This window comes from Tachyglossus aculeatus, chromosome 5 (genome assembly GCF_015852505.1).
Source record: "Tachyglossus aculeatus isolate mTacAcu1 chromosome 5, mTacAcu1.pri, whole genome shotgun sequence".
In the NCBI taxonomy this organism is placed as follows: domain Eukaryota; kingdom Metazoa; phylum Chordata; class Mammalia; order Monotremata; family Tachyglossidae; genus Tachyglossus; species Tachyglossus aculeatus.
In genome coordinates, this window is record NC_052070.1 from 78,951,346 (window position 1) to 78,975,438 (window position 24,093).

At 42.3% G+C, this 24,093-nt stretch overlaps 1 protein-coding gene across 4 annotated transcripts in view; it reads left to right on the plus strand.

The window, feature by feature from the left end:
- The window catches only part of SLC20A2 (solute carrier family 20 member 2), a 126,392-nt gene that overhangs the window by 16,241 nt on the left and 86,058 nt on the right, over positions 1-24,093 (plus strand). For 3 of the 4 annotated variants that reach the window (XM_038747487.1, XM_038747484.1, XM_038747488.1), the window contains exon 2: positions 1,333-1,774. The exons of the other annotated variant lie outside the window; for it this stretch is intronic. The gene's annotated coding sequence lies outside the window, so the exon portion shown is untranslated. The remainder of the gene's footprint in view (positions 1-1,332; positions 1,775-24,093) is intronic. 4 annotated transcript variants of the gene reach the window in all.

A 24,093-nucleotide genomic window follows, 5' to 3' on the forward strand; every position in this document is an offset into this window, starting at 1 on the left:
AAGGGGCTCAGTCTGGGAAGGCCTCCTGGAGGAGGTGAGCTCATCTATCTCAATCTCATCTATCTTGCTGCCGACCCCTTTCCCGTGTCCTCTGCCTAGCCTGGAACTCCTTACCCCTCCATATACGCCAGGCCTCTCTCCACCTTCAAAGCTTTATTAAAGTCACATCTTCTCCCAGAGGCCTTCCCCATTTAAGCCCTCTTTTCCCCAGTTTGCTCTCTCTTCTGCATTGTCTGTGCATTTCTATCTGTAGCAGTTGGATGCTTGGTGTTTGCCCCAACCCCACAGCACTTAGATATATTTAAATGTTATCATCATCAATCGTATTTATTGAGCGCTTACTGTGTGCAGAGCACTGTACTAAGCGCTTGGGAAGTACAAGTTGGCAACATATAGAGACAGTCCCTACTCAACAGTGGGCTCATAAACTACTTATTCACATTAATAGCTTTCTCCCCCTATAGACTGAAAGCTCATTATGGGCAGGGAACAAGTCTGCTCATTCTGTTGTAGCGAACTGCTCTGCACTTAGTAAGCGCTCAAGAAATGTTAGAGAATAAAATATTAAATTAAATATTAGAGAAGCAGCGTGGCTCAGTGGACAGAGCCCAGGCTTTGGAGTCAGAGGTCATGGGTTTGAATCCCGGCTCCAACACAGGTCTGCTATGTGACATTGGGCAAGTCACTTAACTTCTCTGAGCCTCAGTTCCCTCATCTGTAAAATGGGGATTAAGACTGTGAGTCCCACGTGGGACAACCTGATCACCTTGTATCCCCCCAGCGCTTAGAACAGTGCTTTGCACATAGCAAGCACTTAACAAATGCCATCATTATTATTATTATTATAAATATGATTGATAAATAGGATTGATTAAAATAACCATGTAAAACAGCTCTGGGTATTGGTTTGAGAAGCTTTAACTAATAATAATAATGAATTAAACACTAAATGTTAAGCACAGGATTAATTAACGATGATCAAACAGTCCGTGTCCCACGGGGTGCTCACCATGTAAGTAGGAGGGAAATTGGTATTTTATCCCCTTTCAACAGACTAGGGAACTGAGGCACAGGAAGTTAAGTGACTTGTTCAAGGTCACTCGGCAGTTCAGTGACAAAACTGGGGCTGGAATTTGGGTCACCTGATTCTTAGTCTCATGGTCTTTCCACTAGAACCTGCTGCCTCCGTCTTGAAGTAGAAAAGTAAACTATAAGCCCTGGTACCTGCAGCGGTGCAGTCCGTAACGATAGAACTGTAAGAGTTTCTGCTTCCTGATATTTTAGGACTGTAGAAATCTGGATGATTCAAAGGGACATTTTTTTTCTTTTCAGTCGTCTTCAAAGGGCTGCTCATGTTCAGCATTACTGTCATCTCTGAATAGGAAGAATGATGGCTATCGGGTCAACGTGTGCTCACAGCCTGGAGACCGAGAGTGTCTACTCCTTCTACAAACAGTGGCAGAAACAAGCCCAGTTGAGCACCCCGTGACATATCTGCAGGGTCAAGGAGTTATTCCCAGTGTGTCAAAGATGCCCCCGAATATGACCCTGGATGTCTGGTGTACCTAAAGCTTGAGATGTTCTTGGAGAAAAGGAAGAAGAATGATAACCGCAAATTGGAGAGTCATTGCGAAGAGTCTGTGATGTCCATTATATGCAGCTTACTGAAACATGAATCAGCGACTTGCTAGGATGTTAGGCACGTCTGCTACACTTTATCTAACGTATCCACTCCTGTGATCGATGCCAACGTCCCCTTCTACACCACTACCAGGTAGAGTTTGTATACATGCAAGCTACCCTGCAGTACAATTACAGCTAGCAGAGGTCAAAGGTAATGGTGAGACCCACAATCTGTTGGGAGATCCAGACGTTGATATACATGATTTTAGACTGTGAGCCCACTGTTGGGTAGGGACTGTCTCTATATGTTGCCAATTTGTACTCCCCAAGCGCTTAGTACAGTGCTCTGCACATAGTAAGCGCTCAATAAATACGATTGATGATGATGATGACGATGATTTCTGCACCAAGAAATACCATTTTTAGTTGACACTGATATTTAACAATAGACAGGCACCATTCGTTTCTTATAATAATAATAATAATTGTGGTCTTTTGTTAAGCGTTTACTATGTGGTAGTAATAATATATAATAATAATGGCATTTGTTAAGCGCTTACTATGTGAAAAGCACTGTTCTAAGCGCTGGGGAGGATACAGGGTGATCAGGTGGTCCCACGTGGGGCTCACAGTCTTAATCCCCATTTTACAGATGAGGTAACTGAGGCACAGAGAAGTCAAGTGGCTTGCCCAAAGTAACACAGCTGACAATTGGCAGAGCCGGGATTTGAACCCATGACCTCTGACTCCCAAGCCCGTGCTCTTTCCGTTGAGCCACGCTGCTTCTCTACTAAGTGCTTGGGAGAGTACAACAGAATCAGCAGGCATATTCCCTGCCCAAAACAAGCTTTTATTATTACTTCTCTACGCTCTCATTCTAAATGAGATTTTATTAAAGTATAAAAATGAGTGAAGTTGAGATAAACACTCTAGGGCTGGTGGGAAAATACCTTCATAACTAGCTCTGTTTTCATAACAAAAAATATAATAACCATGTTATGTGTGAGCTTAAATGTCCTGGGATTCCATGTTTTTCTTATATTAAGAAGCCACTTCTTCTCTGTTGCCTCAGTTACCTCATCTGTAAAACCAGGATGAAGAGTGTGAGCCCTGTGTTGGACATGGACCGTGACCAACTGGATTTGCCTATATCCATCCCAGCGCTTAGTACAGTGCCTGGCACACAGTAAGGGCTTAACAAATACCGTAATTATCATTATTCTATTTAATGGTTGCTTACTAGATGGATAAAGGCATGAAGGGGTCCGCTGCTGTTGAAGTCACTCTACTAAGCGCTGGGGTGGATGCGAGCAAGTTGGGTTGGACACAGTCCCTGTCCCACGTGGGGCACAGTCTTAATTCCTATTTTACAGATAAGGGAAAGGCAGAGAAGGGATATGACTTGTCCATGGTCACGCAGCAGAAAAGAGGCGAAGCTGGGGTTAGAACCCAGGGCCTTCTGTCTCCAGGCCCGTGCTCTATCCACTAGGCCATGCTGCTTCTCTGGAAAGGGACAGGGAGCTGGGGAAAAGAAGGCTTAATCGGGGAAAACCTCTTGGAGATGTGACCTTACTATACATCTGTTGGACACGACTACTAGTTTCAGAAAACGTCAGACAGCTAGATCATCATCATGATGCCACCCTCACCACAAAATTCACCTCTCTCATCCCCTTGTTCTCTGCTCCTGCTTTGGCATACCAAACCCCGGCCCCGGAATGTCTCCAGTCTGCTTACTAAACAACTGCACTTAAGCAGCTGCGTATGGCCGACGGAAATTCAAGCACCGACGGACTTCTGCCATTTCAAATTCATCCTGACCTGGGATGATTCTGCTCTCTTTGGCACAGCAAAAATTCTACTACCTCCTCATGACTTCCATCTCTGCAGTCTCCACCGACTAGTCCAAGCCGCGAAGGCCTTCCCAGAGCCCTTAATGTCTCCACTGCCTCCTTTCTGACCCCCAGGTGATCTTAGCAAATACTTTATTGGTAAAATGGAAGCCGCTGGGGGTGCGTCTTCTCTTCCAGCCCTTCCTCTCCGCCTTCTCTCACCTTCCCAGCCAGCTGTTAACCGGGAGCAAGCCTCCCCTCTTTATCTGTTCCCCGAGTCACTTCTTTAAAACGCTCGTTCCCACTCTCCTGCCTTACTGCCATCTTCAACCTGTCACTTTCCGATCGCTTCTTCCAAAGGCACCCACTTCGTGGGAGCAGTGGGAAGTAGCACAATTGCCCCCGTGGGCCTCGTACTGTTTGGGGGGCAAGAGCAACAGCCAGAGCTAGCCTGGCTCACCTGGAGGGTGCCGTTGTTCTCACTTGGCCAGGTGAGTTGCTGCCAAAGTACCACATGCAGGGCTGGGGAGGGAAAGGCCTCTATGGGCCTGCTGGCCTCTCCGGACCAGTCTCCAGGCCGACCCCGCAGTCCAGTCAACCACCAGCTAAGCAGTGGCCCTGGGGAAGAAGGAGGGTGAATGGGTGAAAGAGCAGCAGGCGGGGTAAGTTTTCTCATTTGTTGCCTGAGCACAGCGCTCTCCACTAGGCATTTAGAAGAGGGACGATGAAGGTGAGGGGCAGGGTTGCCCAGTGGAAAGAACTACGGTCCTGGGAGTCAGAGGACCTGGATTCTAATCCTGCCTTTGCCAGGTGCCCGTTCTGTGTCCTTGGGCAAGTCACTTCAGTTCTCTGTGCCTCATATGTGTAAAATAGGTGTTATAATAGCAGTTCACTGCTGACAGGCTGCTCAACGTTTGTGTGTTTTGGACTTTAGCCACATGGTTATCCGTAGGGGCCCGTGTTCATCCTCTACACTCGCACAGTGATTGCTCCCTCCGCCTGATTTCCCTTGCTGTACAACGGCTAAAGCGCTTTCCAGCCAGTATGATTTCTCCATGTCGCCATCATTTACAGCGGCAGTCTTTGTGGGTGAGTTAATTTTTTTGAATGAGCGAGGCCCAATCCGTGGGGATTTAGAAGGTTGGAAGGCCCCTGGTTATGTAGTTTACCGCCAGTTTCTAAAAATGGGGAGAAAAACCCTCAACAAATGAATGCTCTTGAAGGGAGGTGCTTTGTACATATATTAATAAAGTGCTGTATATATGTATATATGTTTGTACATATTTATTACTCTATTTTACTTGTACATATCCTATTTATTTTATTTTGTTAGTATGTTTGGTTTTGTTCTCTGTCTCCCCCTTTTAGACTGTGAGCCCACTGTTGGGTAGGGACTGTCTCTATATGTTGCCAATTTGTACTTCCCAAGCGCTTAGTACAGTGCTCTGCACATAGTAAGCGCTCAATAAATATGATTGATGATGATGATTAATAAAGCTGTTTTAGCTTATCCCTCAAAACAAGAGGAAATATCTGCATAGTGTGCTCAAGCCATACAATCTTGAAAATTCCATTAACTCACTAAAAAGGTTCTTGTGTGGGAAAGCTTTATCTGGTTATGCAGTCATACTTTTTGACACTTTTCCCAGATATATTTTCATGGGAGAATAAGGAATACGGAAATTTTTACTCTTTTATGCTAGTTAGTGATTTACAGTTCTTTTGTACTTAGGCAGTATCAGAAGTTTTTTATGACTATTAAGAACAAGCCTAGGCAGTGTTTTGGTAAATTTTTCATTACTTGTTCAGAGTTTGCACAGATGCAGGAGTTGGTCTTTGCTCAGTAATCTATGGATCACAAGTATCTCCATTCTCTATTTCCACCCACCTTCTCTGTCTGTCCTACAAACCTGAGGCTTTGCTCCAGACTTCTTTTTTTTAAAGCCAGAAAAACCGCACTGGCTGTTTCTAAGTACAACATAAATGTTCTTTTAAGTTTAGGGTTTTTTTTTTCTTAGAGGTGGGGTGGGTGGGGTGTTGGCTTGTTACAGCACAATTCCAAGGTGACTGAAAGTTAACAAACATGTTTATTGTTTAAGTGGAGTTCTACAATCACCATGCTGTGTTTGGGGGGAAAAAAAGCAGTTAGTCTTTCTTTGTCTAACGTACAAAAGGGAATTGGCAGTCACATTGACTCAATTATTCTGCTTAGTTTAACTTCTGCTTATTTCTCTCTCTTCCTGATCTTACCTTAAGCTAAACCTGTGTGAGATGAATTGACCCTTACAGCATTTAGCCCAAGTGTTTTTGGTTTTAAATGCATAATTATTTTCTGTGGGTTAAGGATGGTCTTTTTTTGTTATGTGTGGTGTATGATTTTTGCCAAATTCATTCAATGCAGTAAATATATTAGTTGGGGTATTAAAAGATAGATGCTTTTTCATGTAGACTAGTCAGTGATTAGGTAAGGAATTTTCATTTGGGTTTCCATCTAAGTTGCCAGGGTTTCTTTGAATAGCATGTGATAGTGGTAGCAACAGGCTCATTCCCCGTTGAAAAGCTAATTTGTGGGGATGTAAGAAGAGAACTGGGCTGGGTACTTGGGAGAGTGGAATGCAGTAGAATGGGCGGATGTGTTCCCTTTTTTTAATGGTATTTGTTAAGCACTTTCAATGTGCCAGGCACTTTACTAAGCACTGGGGTAGATACAAGCTAATCCGGTTGGACACAGTCCATGTCCCACATGGGGCTTACAGTCATAATCCCCCTTTTACAGATGAGGTAACTGAGGCACAGAGAATTGAAGTGACTTGCACAAGGTCACACAGAAGACAAGTGGAGGAGCAGGGATTGGAACCAGGTCCTTCTGATACCCAGGCCTGTTCTCTATCCATTAATCCACGCTGCTTCCCAGAGAGCTTACAAGCATCCTGATGCTACTGTTGGAAACGGATTCCTACACTGAATAGATCTTGGTCTGATCCAGGAATGGCACTGCTATTGATCTTACATTCATATTGCTTTTAAACAATCAACAGTGCATTTTTATTTCAAACTTCCCCACAGTGCTCACGTACTTAGGTCCATGTCCTCATCCTCTATCGCTTCCCCTATCTGCAATTCATTTTAATGTCTGTCTCCCCCACTAGATTGTAAGCTCCTTAAAGGCAGGAATCATGTCTTTCTACTCTGTTATGCTCTCCCAATCACTTGGTACAGTGCTCTGCACGCAGTAACCGTTCAGTAAATACCACTGAGCCACTGACAACTGGTGACACTTGAAAGTGGTTGAAGCTTTTCTCTTTTCCCCTGTCAATTCTCCCTTTTTGGACTTCCATAGAGTATCTCCCCAGTTCCTCCCATGCTATATACTTTTGAGGTCATCAGACAGTGGGGAATAAGAGAGGTGAGACGTGACTTGATTCAAGATTAGGTAATTTTACCCAGTTGGAAGATATTTTATAAGCATTCTGGAAAGGTTGGAAACTACACATGGAGAAGATTAGAATTTAGTCGTTAGTTACAGCAGAGTTGCTTTCCATTTTTCTGCATGTTTGAGAGTAGAATGAAAATAAAACTTGCAAACGTAGCAACTGTTTGCTTTTGGTGATCCCTTTAGAAATAAGGTGAGTGAGGAACCCAACTCTAAAAAAAATACTGTTCCCAGTTTTCTCCAAGAAGTTCCTCTGGTAGTTTGATGAGAAGATATTAGACCACTCCCAGGTAAGATGGTCTGAGTAGTTTTCATCATAACCTTATAGACAGTGGTCCTGTGTATATATTATTTTCTTTAAAATTATTTAGGGATGGATTATCCTGTCACTCAGGCCCTGATTTCCAAATGAATGCAATTGCTAAGTACTCTTGTTCTTGAACCACAAGGTGTTTTTTTCCCCGTGCTTTGGTTTTGAAATCGAAGCGTAATAAACAGTAATTAACAATACACATCAGAATCTAGGATTGTGATTCAAGACAGTTGCCTTTGCCACTCACATGTTTTGAACCCCAAGACGAAAGTTTTCCATTTTTCCTCCCCACTCCAGCATGCCAACTTTCTTCCTTGTCATATTACCTCTGATTAAAATAGGCTGTACATAAAGTTTGAGTAGCTAAATTTGTGATAGTGAAGGTCCTGGCCTCCATGCTGATGCATTGCTTACTTGAAAAAAAAAAACACACTTTCTGTATTTATACTTGTACTCTTGGACTTCCTGCTGAAAGGGTATCATACATATTTCACAGTGATATTGTGGGCATAAGTGAGTTATTTTGCAAGTTAGTGGTAGCATTAAAAAAAGAAGAGCAATGATCAAAGCTTCCATTTTGAGATTGTAGACAGATAAGTATTCATTTGTAGTTGCAATTTATATTGGACTCTGGAAAATGGGGATGAAGACTGTGAGCTCCCTGTGGGACAACCTCATCACCTTGTAGACTCCTTGGAACCACAAGATAGTATGCAGCGAGACTAAGTTGGCATTTCATTTTCCGTAATAACCAAAATTCAGTGTTGTGTCTGGAGGAAGAGGTTGGATTTTTTTTCAGAAACACAGGTTACTAAAATACCTCAAACAGATTTTGATTCTTAAGAGCATTTTAAAAGACTTTTCTAATTAACTATATTGTATGGAAATCCTTATCTTGATTCAACAAAATTTCTGAAATCAAACATAGTCTCGGGCAGCTATATCATAGAGTAGTGTCTTAATTGATTCTTCTTTGTGGATTGCTCTCCTTGACCCCTCTATCAGTCAACACTTTCCCTCTGCCCTCTTCCAACTTGAGGCCAGGGAAGCCAGATCGACTGACTGACAAGTGGTGTGAGAGTTTGCCCCTTAGGCACCTTTGACTAATTTTGTCTACCTGGGATTATTTGGATTACGCTATTTAATAAATCGGTTATATTTTCTTGTTTGGAAAACATTCCTACTTCCACTGTAAACAAAGGAGAACAGTCAGATTTTGTATTCATTCAATCGTATTTGTATCTGAATCATCTCTCTTCCAAAGTACTTAAAATGATTAACAAATATAATTGTATCCCAGTTACAAAAGAAACTTAATGGGTCATGATCATGATTTTTTAAAAAATTACCTGTGGCGGGGTTTTGCCTGGAATAATCATTTCATGCTTTGGGGATAAATGCTGAGACTTGTCGAGGTGGGATTCAATAAATATCAAATAACAACAATGCTAGAAATGTGTATTTTCTTTTCACATTATTCAGCCTTTGACCAGTGGTGGGGGAAGAGACTCTAGAGGCTGCATAATGTTAGGAATTTCTTTTCCGATTTTGTCAGGTTGGCTATAACAGTGGACTCAGTGGTGATATGACCATTCCACACCAAGTTCTTCACATGTCTGACCAGTGAATGGAACAACGGCATATCAACCCCTGGGTTTGGACTTTTATAAGTTTCTTGGAGAACCACTTTGTTTTACTTCCACGGCGACCAAGAAATATGCCTCTAGTGCTGGGAGAGGCCATCCATCATCATCATCATCATCAGTCATATTTATTGAGCGCTTACTATGTGCAGAGTGAATCTTCATCATCAGCCAAATAATTTGACTACCCACTTGGGTGCAGAGAACTGTTAAAAGTGGTTTAGTGAATGTTAAAAGATGGTGATGCAGTTTTGGCCATCAAAGAGTTTGCAGTTTAGTGGGGAACAAAACAAACACCAATACCCAACAATATTCAGTGAGACACAAGCAGGAAACTTTAAAGATTCTTAAAAGTACAGAATTCACAAGTATTCACTCTGATCTGGAGGGATAAGAGTGTCTGGAGCCAGGGGGGATTAATCTTGGAATTGAGGAGGGGTGGGGTGGCTTCATGAAGACAATAGGTATTTAGGAAAGTTTGGAAAAGAGGAGTGTGGCTTGGGGAAGAAGAGTGGGAATCAATTTGGGGCTGGTCATATTGGGTGAGGCGATTGTAAACATTTAGTTGGAGTAAAGATCACAAGATGGGAAAGCTGGATAGGTTAGAAGGAGCTGATGGAGTTAGGGCCCTGAAGTATAAAATTAAGATCAGCGATTTGTATTTGATGTGAGCAAAAACTGGGAGTTACTGTAGTCTTCTGAGAAGAATGACATGATCAGCACCATGCTTGGAGGAGAGGGGAGACGTCATTGACAGGAAAGATAAGAAAGGAGCATTTGGAGCAAATTAGCAGCAAAAAGGAAAATTTGCTGGACATTCAAACTTCAAACTAACATGCTATTGAAAGGTATCCTGTGAGGAAGCAGGGCTAAACTCACAGCCTTTGATACTAAATCAAAATATTAAGGTGGTATTTGTAGAAGAAAGCTTCCTGTCGACCAAATACGGTGTATAGCTGGATTATTTTTTTGCACCTGTCAACCCTTTCCGTAGACCTTTTTGATGTGCTGTTTTAACTAAAAGTAATTCAAAGGTGAATTTGAGGGGGCAGTAGTCTCTTGTACCTTGAATTACTTGGAATACATGTGACTTTCCCATAAGACTGACCCTCGGCCAGTGAAAAGAGATGGGTCGTACATTTCTTCATATTTTTAGTTCATCAAAATTATTTAGAATGAATAAATACATCTGGTTATTGCTTCCCTAGGCCACCATTATGGAGAGCATTTCAAATAATGTTCACATGCGTCGCTGATTACTTAACTGGCCAATTTGTTGTTAAAGGAGTCGTTGATACCAAGAGGGGTTGGTGACGACCAGGAGTAATTTGGCAGGTACAAGCTTGCTTTCTTTCTCTTGGCTGCATTTTCTACAAGTCTTTTTAAATGTGTTAGAAAGAGCACAGATTAAGTGGAAAAAATGGAAGGTTTTGAACATAAACCTAGTTTTATTAGAGCAGATCATTCTTAAAGTTTTCTTCTGGAATTCCAGCGGTTTACGCCTTAGGGAACTATACCACAATTACCATTGTAAGAATTTCTCTACAATCCACTCAAGGTCGTTAATAACCCTAGTAGGCAGGGGAAACATTAGGATTGTGTAATTTTAAATTTCACTGGTTACACTTCAAGTTTGCATTTCAAAACATGTGATTTACATTTTTTTGTGATATCTTAGCATATTAAATTGCACTCAACCTCAAATGCATAGCAAATGGAAGAGGCACATTCGGGACCCAGAATATGCCATTTACTACCGAGAATTTAAAAATAGGATTCGTTTTACTCCAGAAACAAGAAACAAAGTTTTGCCCAAGAGTTTAAAAAAGCAACAGTGACAACAGCAACAAAAATCCTCAAGCATTTGCCGTATTACCTTTCAATTTGGTATCTGGCTTTCCTGTATTTTCATACCCAGTTTTTATTCTAGATGTGAGGATTAGGATTGACTTTTTAATCCTTAACATTTGGTTTCACTTCTGTTTCTTTTCCTTGGTTTTATTTTTGTCCTTGAAAGGCAGATTTTAATCCTCTTCCATATTTTCTATACGTTAACGCACCATGAAACCCCTATATTGCTTTGAGCTGACCATTTCTCATTGCTCAAATTGGTGTCTCCCTCAAATCTGCTGGCTTCATGGTTTGTCTAATTGAACTACCATTGCGGTCTATTTCGATTCTCACGAACCCGATTTTGGTCCCGGAGTAGGGGAGGATGGACTGGCGTGCCAATCTAGGGATGACAAGCCATACAGGGATGCAAGGTGCCATTGCATGGGTAATATAGGTATGCCACATGAAGGGGCAGCTCAGGGAGGGCTGTTGACTAACTTCTCCCGGGATTTCTGCCATCAGTGAAGCCAAAAACCTCAACTCACCTGAAAGGCAATGATTCCTGTACAAAGTTGAGGCATCCTATAGGCATCCCTAAGTATAAATTGAGTGGAACGGGGGGTTTCCTTCTGGCTGAGGACAGCGCGTACTTATCTGTAATTTATTTATTTGTATTGATCCCTGTTGCCCCCCCGCCCCCGACTGTAAGCTCGTTGTGGGCAGGGAATGTGCGTATTGATTGTTGTAGTGTACTTAGTGGCTTAGTACAGTGCTGTGCACACAGTAAGTGCTCAATAAATACGATTGAATGAATGATATAGGCATAAACCTGCTCCAAAAGGAGCTAAAGAAGGGAGAGAGATTTCTTTTTGCATTGCAGGTCCTTAGAGAAATAGCATGGCCTTGGGGATAGATCATGGGCCTGGGAGCTGGAAGGACCTGGGTTCTAATCCCAGCTCTGCCGCTTGTCTGCTGTGTGACCTCGGGCAGATCACTTCATTTCTCTGTGCCTCAGTTCCCTCATTGGTAAAATAGGGATTAAGACTGTGAGCCTTATGTGGGACAGGGACTTTGTTTAACCTAATTATCTTGTATCTATCCCAACGCTTAGAACAGTACCTGGCACGTAGTAAATGCTTAACAAATACCACTGTGATTATTAATTATTATTATTATGAACTCTGGAAGAGCGAAAAGAGCTGTACACTCAAATGTGCCTCCAGCTGAGCCACTTTGAAGAAACCTTAGGGTCCATGTTAAATTCCAATAATCAGTGGTATTTATTGAGCACCTACTGTGTGCAGAGCACTGTACCAAGTATTTGGGAGCGATCAATAGAAGTAGTAGACATGATCCCTGCGCTAAAGAAGCTCTCTGAGTTTGTTCATTGCTCAGCAAGATTATCATCATCATCATCAATCGTATTTATTGAGCGCTTACTGTGTGCAGAGCACTGACCTAAGCGCTTGGGAAGTACAAGTTGGCAACATATAGAGACAGTCCCTACCCAACAGTGGGCAAGATTATTGGCCAAATCTCTTAGCATTCTATATATGTATATATGTTTGTCTGTATTTATTACTCTACTTATTTTATTTGTTCATATTTATTCTATTGATTTTATTTTGTTAATATGTTTTGTTTTGTTGTCTGTCTCCCTTTCTAGACTGTGAGCCCACTGTTGGGTAGGGACCGTCTCTATATGTTGCCAACTTGTACTTCCCGAGCGCTTAGTACAGTGCTCTGCACACAGTAAGCGCTCAATAAATACGATTGAATGAATGAATGAAGTTCAGTTCATACTTATCAATTAATGGTTTTTATTTCATGCTTACCGAGTGCAGAGCACTTGGGAGAGTACAGTACAATCGTAGGTTCATAGAGAGCTGGTTTCTATAAAACATACTTTTCAGTGTTCATTATGGTGTTGTGGTAATGGAGGTGCTTATTGCTGTTGGTGGGAGATGTTAATTTATTTTAGAACGTTAGAACTGTCTGTTCGTAGTCTTCTCTTACTTCATCATGATCATCATCAATCGTATTTATTGAGCGCTTACTGTGTGCAGAGCACTGTACTAAGCACTGAGGAAGTTTTTCTCCTTTCAGTTCAGTAATATTGCCATCTCACATTGTTTGAACGTAACGGCATTTACAGTATCTATGCCATGACCTGTCTCTTCGTGCATATCGTGCCCCCCAGCTTGTTCCTTTTGTTCAACTCATGCGTGCCTTTCCCTGTAGACTGAGCTCTGTGGGTCAGGGATCGGGCTTACCAGCTCTTAGGTTGTACCTTCCCAAGTGCTTAGCACAGTGCTCTGCAATCAAGCAATTGTATTCCTCTCAGTATTGTGTAGAGCACTGTACTAAGCGCTTGGGAGAATGTGGTACAACAATATAATAGACACATTACCCGCTCACGAGATTAGAGGGGGAGACAGACACGGCAATAGTAAATAAATTACATTAGAGAGTGGGAGAAGAGGAAAGGAGGGCTTAGTCAGGGAAGGCTTCTTGGAAGAGATGTGCCTTCAATAAGGCTTTGATGGGAGAAAGAGTAATAATAATAATAATGGCATTTGTTAAGCTCTTATTATTTGCCAAGTGCTGTTCTAAGCACCGGGGGTGGGGTGTACAAAGTAATGCGGTTGTCCCACATGGGTCTGACAGTCTTGATCCCCATTTTACAGATGAGGCAACAGGCCCAGAGAAGTTAAATTACTTGCATTAGAGGAGTGAACTATCATCATCATCATCATCAATCGTATTTATTGAGCGCTTACTATGTGCAGAGCACTGTACTAAGCGCTTGGGAAGTACAAATTGGCAACATATAGAGACAGTCCCTACCCAACAGTGGGCTCACCGTCTAAAAGGGGGAGACAGAGAACAAAACCAAACATACTAACAAAATAAAATAAACAGAATAGATATGTACAAGTAAAATAAATAGAGTAATAAATATGTACAAACATATATACATATATACAGGTGCTGTGGGGAAGGGAAGGAGGTAAGATGTGGGGGATGGAGAGGGGGACGAGGGGGAGAGGAAGGAAGGGGCTCAGTCTGGGAAGGCCTCCTGGAGGAGGTGAGGTCTCAGTAGGGCCTTGAAGGGAGGAAGAGAACTATGTGGGCTGGGTTGTAGTAGGAAAGTAGCGAGGTGAGATAGGACAGGGCAAGGTGATTAGTGCTTTAAAGCCCATGGTAAGGAGTTTCTGTTTGATGCCGAGGTGGGTGAGTAACTACTGGAGGTTCTTGAGGAGTGCGGAAACACGGACTGAGGGTTTTTGCAGAAAAATGATCTGGCCAGCAGAGTGAAGTATGGACTGGAGAGGAGAGAGACAGGAGGCAAGGAGGTGAGCAGGGAGGCTGATGCAGTAATCAGGGTGGGATAGGATAAATGCATGGTTTGGAGAGGAAAGGATGGATTTTAGCAATGTTGGGAGATTGAACCGACAGGATTTAGTGACAGATTGAAGATGTGGGTTGAATGAGAGATGAATCAAGGATAATATCAAGGTTACGAGCTTGTAAGACAGGAAGGATGGTGATGCTGTTTACAGTGATAGGAAAGTCAGGGGAAGGACAGAGTCTGGGCATAGAAGATATGACATGTTAAGTCTGAGATGCACCCAGTTGGCCAAGCAGCTAGGCCTGGTAGATAGAGTACAGGCCGGGGAGTTAGAAGGACCTGGGTTCTAATCCCACCCTGCCACTTTTCTGCTGTATGACCTTGGGCTAGTTACTACACTTCTCTGTGCCTCAGTTACTTCTTCTGTAAAACGGGGATTAAGACCACAAGCCCCATGTGGAACAGAGATTGGGTCCAACCCAATTTGCTTATATCCTCTCCAGTGCTTAGTTCAGTGCCCGGCACATAATAAGACCTTAAAATGAACAAATACCACAATTAGTATTATTTATAATAATAAAAATCTTCAATAAATACCACCAGTTGATAGATATATACCCTCCAAGCTATACTCGGAACAAACCCATTCCATACCTTCAGTTAGCCATCTCCTCTTTGAGTTGCCTCTCCAGAGCTCATGTTTTCAGACGATCCCTCGCAAATCATTATCACTCTGAAGATGAGTGATAATTAAATTGGCTCTTCCCTGACTTACTGTACAAAGGTGATGCCTCCTAAATGAATTGCCCCCCCTTTTTTTTTTTGGTGGTTGAATTTATAATGTAAGATCAAAGGGCAGAACTATATCAGAGTATTATCACTACACATAGCTCACTCAAGAGTTTGGGAAAGGACCCCCTATTTGTGATTTTCTTTAAAATTTTTTCAGCCATGGGGTACTCACCATTACTTCCCAAAGGTGATAATTGGTGTGGGAAAAAAAGACATGTTTGTTTTCATTTACAACAGTGTTTTGTAAGTATTAGTTTATCAAGGCAGTTGAGAAGCTGGGAACAGCAGGAACTGTTTTGAACTCTTGTTGGATGGCATAAAACAGCAGCGGGGAATGACTGTGGAAAAATATGGCCAAAAAGGATATAAAAAAACAACACCCAGCGATCCCTGAAATATAGTTCAGCCTTTTTTTTTAAAACCTAAGACTACAGGGTACAGTACCATAAATGGGCAGAATTATTGGGAATCTATTTCACTTAGCTGTTGAAGCAACCACAGACCTAATCTAGAGGACAAAAGTCATAGCGAATGTTCAGTAGCAATTATTCCAGATAACTGTATTATCCCAACAACTATAGCGATTCTGTGAAACTGTCATGAGATGGGTTATGAAAAGCCCAATAAGCTTTATTCTGTGCAAAATTGGCTGATATTTCTTTAAGGCTAATGGCCTATGTCAAATGTGTACGTTTTTTAAAGGAAGGAAGAGGGTATTAAATGGATAGTAAAAATGTGGTAATTAATAGCTGTGAACAAATTGTCTTTGGGAATTTTAGTTGACCTGTTCAACTTCATATATTTTTACTTTAGGGTAGAAATAGTGTAAGCACTGTTTGCTTTGGTGTTGGATTTACTGTTTAGGAAGCAAGACTAAACAGAAAAGAGGAGGAATCTTAATAGCTTGGACACTAGAAACATTAACTAGGAGGAGCTAAATCAGTTCATAAAAAAGTACCCATGGAAAATTGGAAAGTGTGCCAATTCCTCTATTTATATTTTTTCTACACACATGCACTGTGTTGTGAAATGCAAAGGGAATGCATTCGGGCTTTTGTAGACAAATATAATTTAGAATCCTGGGACCAGACCCAAGGATTATTGAAATTTAGAAATTGCGACTTTGGAAATATGTCCCCCGAGTTGCCCAAAGAAGTCACCCCACAAACATACTTTGGCTTGGGTTCATCCTTTTGGCTGGGTAAAGTATTCAGAATGCCCTTCTTCTGGTATAGGAGTGGTACTTTCTAGAGATACCAAGGGATGGAAAAAAAGGGGTGGGGGAGACAAGAAGGAATTGCCACCCCCCTATGCCTTTTTCCCAGGATTTTGCAACCATGCAGTCTTCGTATGTGAAACCAATATTTTACTTACCTCTTGCTGTGCTTCATGTAGAAGCACATGTCTGAGACCCCACTTCGAGCTTACATTAGGGCATTTTTTTTTTGACTGGTATTTGGTATTAAATGGATAGTAAAAATGTGGTAATTAATAGCTGTGAACAAATTGTCTTTGGGAATTTTAGTTGACCTGTTCAACTTCATATATTTTTACCAAAGCACAAAGCACGTACTTTGTGCCAGGTACTGCCCTGAGCGCTGGGATAGACACAAACTAATCAGGTTGGACCCAGTCCAGGGGCTCACAGTATTAATCTCCATTTTACAGATGAGGTAACCAGGGCCCAGAGAAGCTAAGTTCATTCATTCACTCATTCAATCGTATTTATTGAGTGCTTACCATTGGGCGGAACACTAGTAAGTGCTTGAGTATAAAATAACAAACAGACCTATTCCCTGCCCACAGTGATTAAGTGACTTGCCCAAGGTCACACAGCAGACAAGTGGCAGAGCCAGGAACAGTTGAAGGATGGACCCCGTAGCAATGTGGTGGTTCGGCTTGAAGAGCAGGAACAGGTTCTAATTCTTTTCAGAGAGCCACATCTAAGAATGATTGATTCTGCGGGGAGGATCCCTACCACCATAGCCCTAACCTTTGTCTCTTCTGCTTTTTCTTCCTTTTTTGTTTCCTTTTTACCTCTCCCATTGAATTCACCCCGAAGAACCACTCTTTCCTTCCAGTCAGGTGTTACTGGAGGCGTATGCACTAACCAGTAAGTCTAGTCACCAACATCCGAGAAACACCGTGGCCTAGTGGATAGAGCACGGGCCTGGGAATCGGAAGGACTTGGGTTCTAATCCCTGCTCCTCCACTTAATAATAATAAGTAATAGTAATAATGGTATTTAAGTGCTTACTATGTGTCAAGCACTGTTCTAACTGCTGGAGTTCAAAAATATCATCATGATTGCCATTTTTCTCCATGTCCGTATGTTACTGTTACTGTAAGCTTGTTGTTGTCAAGGAACATGTCTACCATGCCCCCCCGGACTGTGAGCTCGTTGTGGGCAGGAATCTGTCTGTTTGTTGTTATATTGTACTCTCCCAAGTGATAAGTACACAGTAAACACTCACTAAATTCAGTTGATTGATTGGGACCGCCATTAGCAGAATGCTTTACAACCCTTGCCATTCATTGCTGTTTTACTGTATTAAATATCTTAAATTTGCAAATACAAAATGAAGCACACAGTACTTAGTGTACAATAGGCAAAGACAGAGAAATGTAGCAGCATCCTATCTCGACAGTCACCAGGCACATAACTTTCTCCCTGTGTCGAGCTGCGAGGCCTAGTATGAAGAACCCAGGTTCTAATTCCAGCTCCTTTGCTTGTCTTCTGGGGGACCTCGGACAGATGACTTCACTTTATCAATTTTCTCATCTGTAAAATGGAGACAATACCTCCTCTTCCTCCTACTTAGGCTGTAATTGTCACGTGGGATAGGCACTGTGTCTCAACTGGTAACTTGTATCTACCCTAGTAGGTAGTACAGTGTTTGGTACTTGGTAAACACTGAAAAATAACACAGTTACTACTATTATCGCCATTACTTGTGGACAGTATTATATCAGAACAAACCAATGTTGTGCAGAAACGTTTCTGAATTCTCCCATTGTGCTAAATCCAAGTTGTATATGAAAACCTGCAAGCTCGTCCTCTAGACTGTAAACTCATCCTCTAGATTGTAAACTCATCCTCTAGACTATAAGCTCATTGTGGCCACTCCGTTATATTGTTCTTTCCCAAGTGCTTAGCACAGTGTTCTGCACAAAGTAGGTGCTCAATAAATACTATTGATGTTGATGCTAACAGAACTGCATGTAAATCAATCGATCGTATTTATTGAGCGCTTACTGTGTGCTTTTAGACTGTGAGCCCACTGTTGGGTAGGGACTGTCTCTATGTGTTGTCAATTTGTACTTCCCAAGCACTTAGTACAGTGCTCTGCACACAGTAAGCGCTCAATAAATACGATTGATGATGATGATGATGCAGAGCACTGTACTAAGCGCTTGGGAAGTACAAGTTGGCAACATATAGAGACAGTCCCTACCCAACAGTGGGCTCACGGTCTAGAAATAATGTAAATAATGTAATAATGTAAATAATTCTGACATTTTCAACTCCTGTGATCTATATTCATTCTTCTAATAAAAAATAACGGGTCACATGTAATGAGAGAAGCAGTGTGGCTCAGTGGGAAGAGCACGGGCTTGGGAGTCAGAGGTCATGGGTTCAAATGCCGGCTCAGCCGCTTGTCAGCTGCGTGACTTTGGGCAAGTCACTTCACTTGTCTGGGCCTCAGTTACCTCATCTGTAAAATGGGGATGACGACTGAGCCCCACGTGGGACAACCTGATCACCTTGTATCCTCTCCAGTGCTTAGAACAGTGCTTTGCACATAGTAAGCGCTAAACAAATGTCATTATTATTATTATTATGTAATACTGATGATGGTATTTGGGATGGTGTAAAGCACTGTGGCTACTGCCTTTGCCTGCTGTATTGTGGCAGAAACCAAATCCTCAGAAAAAGGAATGCTGAAATCATAACCATGGCCAATCCGGAGGAAAGTTCAGCTCTATTGTGCAGAATGTCAGTGCCCAGGCAATCATCGAGAAGTTGGTCCCTGTGCCATAATAGGTAGCCCACAATAGAGCCTTTTACATGGCTACTTCTCCAAAATATCAGATCACTTATAAAAGATGATTAAGAATCTGGCCTGCCCAAAGGATGATTGAAAAATTGAGTTTCATTCCTAAGATGGTGGTTAAAGAAGCTTTCTCTCTAAAGACAAAAGTGTGGGACTTCTATGCGGAAGTTTTTTCCCAAGCATCAAAAAGGTGGGTTTTTTTTCCAATTTCTATCACCTTGCCCCGTTTTACAGCTAAATAGTATTTTACAGCTGGGTAATCTATAGAAATCTGAGCCTGGCAGAGCAAAACCAGGCAAATGTGACAAGGGGGTGGCTTGAGGATTTTAGGTAATGATAGTATAGTTGTTGAGTAGAATTTTAGCACGTTGACGTAATAAGGCTCCTGAGCTGTCTTGGACAGTGTAGCTTAAAGCCTTTGGTCCTGAAGTCCACAGTACTTAAGTGTTAGTGATGCCAGACTCTGGCTGTTTAAAAAAAAAAACAAAACTTTGGTGCATTTTCTGGATTCTTATCAATTGGTAGCATCAGTTGACGGTTGTAAATGTGATAGAATTCCGTGTTTGCCTTCTGGTTCCTGATTTTTCCCTGGGCGGCATTCCCGACGCCCTTTGAAGGATGAAGGATTCTGTTCATTATCCTTATCCCTAAGTGCTTAGTACAGTGCTCTGCACACAGTTAGCTCTCAATAAATCCGATTGATTGATTATCCCACCACTCTCAGATTTCTAGTAACTGCTAGAAAGGCTCATTGTTGAAAATCAGGGCAATTTGGAAGTGTAGCTGTGTTACCCTAGCTTCTGTGACAACTAGGCTGATGGTGAATGTAATTCAGGGCTTATTCTAGAAAAAGTCACCCAGTCAGCAGTATTTATTGAGCCTCCAGTATCACACTAGAGGACACAAAGGGTCGCCCTAAGTGTATTTGAAAAGGATTTAACTAAATCAAAAGCCCCAAAGGTTGAATAAGGGGCTAAACAAATGTTATATTTGTGAAGGCTCTGGAATTCTTCCATTTAGGCCATATGTTATCCAGTGGTACAGATAAGGAGATAGAAAATAGAGCAAAAAACCAGCGTAGCTCTTCGGCAGATTACAAAACGGTGTGGCCATCAAGGCACATTAAACTCCATACCAAGTTGAAAACCTGCAACACTGTTGTGATACTCAACTTCCTTCATGACAGTGAGGATCTATTAGAGAAGGCATTTTTCAGCTTCTAGGATGGTGTAATCAGCCCCGACTATCAACCATTCTCAACACCGAATGACAAGGCGAGGTGAAGCAGAGAAGCAGCGTGGCTCAGTGGAAAGAGCCCGGGCTTTGGAGTCAGAGGTCATGGGTTCAAACCCCGGCTCCGCCAACTGTAAGCTGTGTGACTTTGGGCAAGTCACTTCACTTCTCTGGGCCTCAGTTACCTCATCTGTAAAATGAGGATTAAGACTGTGAGCCTCCTTGGGACAATCTGATCACCTTGTAACCTCCCCAGCATTTAGAACAGTGCTTTGCACATATTAAGCACTTAATAAATGCCATTATTATTATTATTACCTCCCTCCCTTCCCCACAGCACCTGTATATATGTATATATGTTTGTACATATGTTTTTACTCTATTTATTTATTTATTTAATTTATTTGTACATATCTAGTCTATTTTATTTTGTTAGTATGTTTGGTTTTGTTCTCTGTCTCCCCCTTTTAGACTGTGAGCCCACTGTTGGGTAGGGACTGTCTCTATATGTTGCCAATTTGTACTTCCCAAGCGCTTAGTACAGTGCTCTGCACATAGTAAGCGCTCAATAAATACGATTGATGATGATGATTATTATTATGAATCAATTGTTAAGCTGCTAGTTAGAGATCAAGTCTACTAACTAAATTAGTACAGTGCCGTGAGAACTCATTTTCTCCCATGGCTTCAACTGTCATCTCTATGCAGGTGATTCCCAAATCTACACCTCCAGCCCTGCTCTCTCTCCTTCTCTGAAGTCTGGTATTTTCTTCCGACTTCAGGTTATCCCACCTACACCTCAGGTCCTCATCCTCCCACCCAGGCACTGCTTCCCCTCTCCAACCTTCCCATTACCCGTAGACAGCATCGTCATCCTCCCTGTCTCACAAGTCCATAATCTTGGTGTTATCCTCAACAAACACACACATTCTTTCTCCTTCCCCCCCCTCTCTCCCTCCCTCTCCCCCCCCCCACGCTCAGTCTTTCACTAAATCCTGTCAGTTCATCATCCTTCACAGCACTGCTAAAATCCACCCTTTCCACTCCATCCAAACTGCTACCACATTAATCCAAGCACTTAGCTCAGCTTGATTCCTGCATCAGCCTCCTTGCTGACCTCCCTGCCTTCTGTCTCTCCCCACTTCAATCCATGCTTCGCTCCGCCATCCAGAACATTTTTCCACCAAACCATTCATTCCGTGTTTCCCCACTCCTCAGAAACCTCCAGTGCTTGGGCATCAAATAGAAACTCTTTGCCATTGGCTTTAAAATACTCAACCACCTTGCCCCTTCTTAACTTACCTACTTTCCTACTACAACCCAACTCACTGTAACTTGATTTCCTCTCTCTTGCCTCCAATTCCTCGCCCACGTCATTCATTCAGTCGCATTTATTGAGCGCTTACTGTGTGAAGAGCACTGTACTAAGCGCTTGCCCTGCCTCTGGATTGGAACTCCCTCCTTCCATGTATCCGACAGATGTTCACTCACCCCAATCTCAAAGCCTCATCAAAGCACATCTCCCCGAAGAGGCCTTCCCCAACTAAACCCTCACCTCCTTTCTCCCTTCTACATCACCCTTGCACTAGGATGTCCACCCTTTATTCACTCCTCTCAGCCCCACAGCACTTATATACATATCCACAATTTATATATGTGATTTATCTGTCTTCTCGTCTCGACTGTAAGCTGGTGAGCAGGGAACGTGTCTACCAACTCTTATATTGTACTCTCCCAAGCACTTAGCATAGTGCTCTGCACACAGTAGACTCTCAATAAATACAGTTGATTAATTGCCGTGCACACGGTAGACTCAGTAAATACTACTGGTTGATGGGTTAAGGGGTGAAAATTGAGATCCCAGGAGGCAGACTTGAACACAGAAACAGGCCCTGTATCGGACAAACCCGTTTGCGGGCATTTATAAATTCAGGCAGTGTGGCAAGGTGTGCTGGTCACACCCTGATCTTTTCAGAAACATAGAGAAAAATCTTTGTTAGCATCACCTCCTAAAATAAGGACAGCTATATTCATTTAAACTATATATACACCCAAGAAGTCTAGCAGCTCTCTAACGTCCGGTTGTTTTTTGGAGGGGCAGATTGCTTTTGTGACTTGTGCCCCCAAATTGTGTAACACGTTCAGAAGTGTAATGATTTGTTCTTCCTTTTCTGTCAGTGACTTCGTAGATATTGAATTTAAAGGAACCGGGAACGTCTAGGACACTTTAAACCAGCGAGATTGTTTGGGCTGTTGATCGTTTACTCCTCATTCAATGACAACTTTTATCTCTTTGTAGTTCTTGTAGCTGTTTAAAAAGGGAGGGAAGAAATCAATCAATCAATCAATCGTATTTATTGAGCACTTACTATGTGCAGAGCACTGTACTAAGCGCTTGGGAAGTACAAATTGGCAACACATAGAGACAGTCCCTACCCAACAGTGGGCTCACAGTCTAAAAAGGGAGGAGAGGGCCAGGAAGCTGTGAAAAGAGAGGGAAGGAAGCTGAAAAAGGAAACAAACTGTAATCCAGTTTGTTTGTTTTTTTTTACTCTATTTATTTTATTTGTACATATCTATTCTATTTATTTTATTTTATTAGTATGTTTGGTTTTGTTCTCTGTCTCCCCCTTTTAGACTGTGAGCCCACTGTTGGGTAGGGACTGTCTCTATATGTTGCCAGTTTGTACTTCCCAAGCGCTTAGTACAGTGCTCTGCACATAGTAAGCGCTCAATAAATACGATTGATGATGATGATTACAGTTACGAAGTCATACCTCTGACAGAAAACTGGTGTATGAGCACCCTTGGTTCCTTTCAAGTCTACCACTTCCCTGAGGTTCATTCTCGCTATTCCTGCCACTGATCTCTTCCTCACCCTCTCCCTCCTACCTGAAACCCCCTCCTCTTTTCATCAGTGGTATTTATTGAGCGCTTAGTGTGTGCAGAGCTCTGTACTAAGTGCTTGGCAGGACACTGCTTTCCCCAGCTTCAAAGACCCTTTGAAAACGCATCTCCAGGAGGCCTTCTCTGATTTTGTCTCTCATTTCCCCACCCTAAACCCTCCCACCTCTAATTACTTCTTCAGCACTTTGCCACCTAACCACTTTGGTTCTCACCCCCACACCATCGCGTATATTTACGCTCTATTACTTTTTAATATCTGGAATTATCAGTCTCCACTACCGGATTTTCAAATCCTCGAATTAAAGATGTCTCCTAATTCTGTTGTATTCTCACAGGTCAGTCAGTGGTGTTTATTGAGTGCTTACGGCACGCAGAGGACTGTACTGAGCACCAGGGAGAGTTGGTAGACTCGATTTCTACTCTCGAAAAGCTGAGTAGAGGAAGGAATGGGCATGTAGTACAGTGTTTAATGCCATAGGCTTAGTGTGTAATAAGTACAACTCAGTGCAATGTTTTGTACATAGTAGATGCTCAGTTAATGCTGTTGGTGGTTTGGGCAATTGCTGATTTCAATCCATCAACCGTATTAACTATCTGAATAAAGCTTCCTTGCTGAAAATAAGAGAAATGGTTGGAATTTAGATGGTTTCCTTTGGCTTCCCATCACATCCAAGGGCTCAATGGAAAGTCATTGCCACAGACAATGTGGTAATGTGGCTTAGGAGTCAGAGGTCATGGGTTCAAATCCCGGCTCCACCAATTGTTAGCTGTGTGACTTTGGTCAACTTCTCTGGGCCTCAGTTACCTCATCTGGAAAATGGGGATTAAGACTGTGAACCCCCCGCGGGACAACCTGATCACCTTGTAACCTCCCCAGCGCTTAGAACAGTGCTTTGCACATAGTAAGCGCTTAATAAATGCCATTATCATTATTATCCACACACTCCCAAACCACTGAAGAAAAGAATGTAAGATTTAAATTGGACAAGGTCTCACCTGGTATATATTTTAGTAGGTGTGGAGTGGAAGAGCTGGCAAAAGAGGAGTGATTGCTAACTTTTTTCAAAGTTATCTAAA